This window comes from Ixodes scapularis, unplaced genomic scaffold (assembly GCF_016920785.2).
Source record: "Ixodes scapularis isolate PalLabHiFi unplaced genomic scaffold, ASM1692078v2 PGA_scaffold0__279_contigs__length_252992795, whole genome shotgun sequence".
In the NCBI taxonomy this organism is placed as follows: Eukaryota; Metazoa; Arthropoda; class Arachnida; order Ixodida; family Ixodidae; genus Ixodes; species Ixodes scapularis.
The window spans coordinates 194146539-194151109 of record NW_024609835.1 but is presented as its reverse complement, the minus strand read 5'-3'; positions in this window follow the sequence as shown (position 1 = coordinate 194151109).

The window sequence follows — 4571 nt, the reverse complement described above, 5'->3', positions numbered from 1 at the left end:
ACAGAGTCTGAGAAATCTTCTCACTGCCTTCTTGTTAGACGGCGGCGCAAATGCAGCTACGGCGCGGGTCTTCTCGGGGTCAGGTAGAACACCTTTGTTCTTCACGACGTGGTTGAGGAACTTTAGTTCCCCATAGGCGAACCGACACTTTGTTGGCTTGAGTGACAGGCCGGTGGTCTTGGTGGCTTGCAGCACGGCTCGAAGTCGTCTGAGGTGTTCGTCAAAATCTTGTCAGAATACCACGACATCGTACAGGTAGACAGGCAGCTCTGCCATCTCAGACCTACCAGCACGGTGTCCATGACGCGCTAGAAGGTGGCTGGTGCTGTACAAAGTGCGAACGGCATCACTTTGAATTCGCACAGTCCGTCGGGAGTGACGAAAGCAGTTTTCTTCCGGTCACGTTCATCGACTTCAATCTGCCTGTAACCACTCTTCAGGTCCATCGACAAAAAATATCGGGAGTGGCGCAGTCGGTCTAACGTATCGTTGATGCGGGGGAGCGGATAGATATCCTTCTTCGTCACAGCGTTCAGTCGACGATAGTCCACGCAGAACCGCAGGGTTCCGTCTTTCTTCTTTACAAGGGCGACTGGGGACGCCCATGGAGTCCTTGAGGGTTGAATGATGTCGACGAGTATCTCCTGGACTTGATCTTGAATCCCTTTCCTTTCCTTTAAGGAGACTCGATACGGCGACTGGTGGACAGGGAGTGCGTCGTCGTCGGTAATAATGTGATGTTTCACTATTGGTGTTTGGCGAACTTTCAATGTCGTGGCAAAACAGTCACTGTATTCGGCGAGGAGATCAACCAGTTGCCGGCGCTTCGGAGCTGGGACCTCAGGGTCGATGTCGAGCGGCGGCGGCGTCGTGCCCTTCTGCTGTGGCGACGAGGTTTCCTCGGAGATTGCGGTGACCACGGCTGGCGCCTGAAGCACCTCGACGTGGCCCACGGTGGTACCTTTCGTTAGATGCTGCGGCTCCTCTCGAAAGTTGGTCACAAGAACAGTTGTACGTCCTTCTTGAAGATCCGTTGTGCCTCTTGCGACACCGATTCCTTTCTTGAGGAGCAGTTGGACGATGCCTTCCAGAAGAGCTTCACCGTGCATGGCTGCACCGGTTATAACGGTGACGGAAACGCTCGACCGCGGTGGTAGGTTCACATGGTCGGCGATAACTCGGATAGCGGTTGACGTCGTGTTGGTTCCCAACGGCGGCAGGACAGGCTTTTGCAGCGTTAACTGGTTTGCCGCAAGGTCGACGACGGCGCCATACTCGCAGAGAATGTCCATTCCGAGGATAATGTCCCTCGAACAGTCTTGCAGAACGACGAACTTCACAGGGCACGTCTCACCGTTGATCTCGACGCGAGCAGTGCCTTTCCCGACTGGTGTGATGAGGCGCTCTCCGGCGGTTCGTATTTGAGGTCCATCCCACGGCGTCGTGACTTTTCGAAGGCGTCAGGAGAGCCTCCCCTTCAAGACTGAGTAGTCTTCTCCGCTGTCTACGAGTGCTTATGCGTCGTGGCCGTCGATGACGATATTTAGGTTGTTGGACAGCGTTGCAGGATCGTCCTTGCTGTCTCTGGTAGCTTTAGAGTGGGGGGCCTCCGACGTTCGTGGAGGATCCTGGTGTCGGTCGTCTTCGGCAACTCTACCTCCAGGGGTTCCCGCCCCTAGTTTCCTCGGCGTGGAGCAAAGGGCGACAGGCTTTCACGTCGGGGTCGGTGCATCGGCGAAGCTGGACGTCGTGGCGAAGGCGAGCAGAACTCTCGGCGGTAGGCAGGCTCGGGGGACTGAGGTCGTCGCAGATACTCGTCGATCTCCCGAGGGCGTTCACCATACCGGGGGCGCGGGTCGTTTGGGTGGAATCCGCGCAGCCCGAGTCATCGGTATGGGCATCGGTGGCACACATGGTCAGCTTCCCCGCAGTGGTAACACAGCGGGCGTCGGTCTGCCGTCCTCCAGACGTCTGTCTTCCTCGGCGCAGGTTGCACTGGGTGAACGTCCTGACGTCCTTCGTCGTTGTGTCGCGGGCACGCCTGCGTTGGTAGGTCTCATCGTGGCGCCACCGGGTAATGTTGAGCAGTTGGCGGCGGTCGTCGGGCCACTGCGGCGTAGGTCAGCGTCGGCTCATCGGCACCGGCCACGGTGACAGGGGCTTCCGGAAGGAACGCTCGCTAAACCTCGTCCCGAACAACCTCAGCAATGAAGATTGAGGCCGGGCGGTCAGCAGTCGGCAGAAGCTTCTTAAGCTCCTCCCGGACGACCTCGCGAATGAGCTCTCGAATGCCCGGGATGCCGTGGGCAAGGTTGCAAGGGAACTGCGGAACCGCGCTGACGCCGGGTAGCCTCTGGTAGTGGCTGGCTCGGGCCTGCAGAGCACGCTCGATGTTCGTCACCTCCGTGACAAATCCTTGAACGGTCGTCGGTGGATTGCGTGCGAGTTCACCAAAGATGTCGTCCTTCACGCCGCACATCAAAATGCGCAGTTTCTTTCCTTCAGTGGCCTGAGGGTCGGCGCGGGAGCTCAGGCGAAGCTTCTCTTTCACAAAACTAGTGACGCTTTCATTGGGGCAATGGGTCCTCGATTGCAGCAGGCCTTCGGCACTCTTCCTTCGATGTTGATTGGCGAATGTTCGGGTGCGCTCGTTCTTGCGAAGGTCCCGCGAGGTCAACAAAGCTTCATGGTTTTCGAACCAGCGCCTTGCAGTTCCTTCAAGCGAGAAATAGAGGTTTTGCAGGCGCTGTTCGTCCCTCCACCGGTTGTGGCGAGCCACGCGTTCGTACTGGTTGATCCAGTATTCGACGTCCTCTTAGATCTCTCCGAGGAAGGGAGCAGGTGTCCGCGGAGCGACGGGCAGGACGACGACTGGCGGGGTGGCCATGGTCGGGGTCTTGTTCTTCCTTTGCTCGGGCAGGAGACCAAGTTCGGAGGATTGACCTCTGATATGACGGCTCCTTCGGGCTTCGGCGTCTTCGACGAAAAGTAGCCTTCCGGGAGTGAGCACATCGCTTGGCCGGGATGTCTTCGGCAGGGTACGCTTATGGGGCATAGAATGCAGTACCCCGCACCTCCACCAAAGTGTCACGAATGAAAAGTGATGAGGCGATAATAACTGAAGAAACTACACGTTTAATGGGGCGAACTTGCGCCCAAAAATAAAAAGGGAACAGAAGAAAGCAGAGCGTCGCGGGCGTCGAAGTCGGCGTGACAGCAGAGTCCAATGCTGGGGCCAAACTGATTCCGCTCGCCTTGCGGAGTCTCTTATGTACCCTCGTGGGCTTCTGGGTTATTCGGCGTAGATCTTTCGGTCCGTAGAATATTCGGAACTAGATCAGACGGGAATGTTCTCGAATTTACGAGAAGGCCAAATTGAAAGAATAAATAAAAGGACAGTCCGCTGACTGAAATCAAACCTACACCTTCCGAGCGACAGTCAAGCGCGGTAACCACTCAGCCACACACGTGCTTGCTTGCCGACGAGCGTGGCAATATGTAGCATTTGTTATAAAACAAAATGTAAATAACATTTTGCGCTGAACGATGCAATACGCCTTGTTAATCACCCATTACAGAAGCAAATTGTGAGGAGATGATGTAGGCGGAGAAAGCAAATATCTTCGGAGAGCACCCCCTACAAGGCACGACCCTCTCCCCGAATTACGAGGGGGAAGAGAACTTAGAGTCGGAGAAACCGTTCACCAGAGTTGAGATACAAGCTGCTCCGGGACCGCTGATGAGAAAAACGGTACCAGGGAGACATCGAATCAAGAACAAGACTTTAATAAACCTTGATGTGATACTGGGAGGAATCTGTCCGTCTGGAAACATGCAGATGTGGAGATGATGCCCAAGACAGGAAATACAATCGCCATCCAGAGAATGAGACCGATATCTTTGACATCCAGGTAGGGATGCTGGTCGCGCATATGATGATTAACGGACGGACACCCAATCTCGATGAGAGAGACCACATTCCAAGTACCATGTACGGCTTCAGACCACATCTGTCGACGCAAGATATCCTGTAGCACTTGAAGGAGGATGTCATCGAAAACCTAAGTCCTAGAAGCAACAGCTCCATCCTAGCCCTGCATGTGAAAGGTGATCCCAACAATGTTTTACACATGGTGGTATTGAGAAGCCTGCATGGACTGGTTGTTGAATGAAGGCGTACAATTATCAAGGAACCACCTTGGTAGACCAGACGTCCACGTTGGGGGTGGGGAGTGACTCTAAGGAAAAATAATTTGAATTTCCCGTAGAGAGGGACTCCTCAGGTGTAAATGATTGTACATCTCCTTTTCTACCTGGCAATGAGGGCTTACGGCAGAGGCCGAAGGCTATGTGAGGATTCAATAACGCTATCTGTGCGGATGATTTGAAGGTTTGGACGACAGCCGAGTCAGCAGGAACCAAGTAGGACGGTTCGCAGGAGGCGGTGTACAGGAATGATGCATACCGGTGGGACTGCGGTCTGGTGTTTGCTCCGGAGAATTCAGAGCTGCTAATCCTGAAGAAACGAAAAAGAAAAAGGTGCCTACCGAAGCAGCGGGATTTAGAGCATA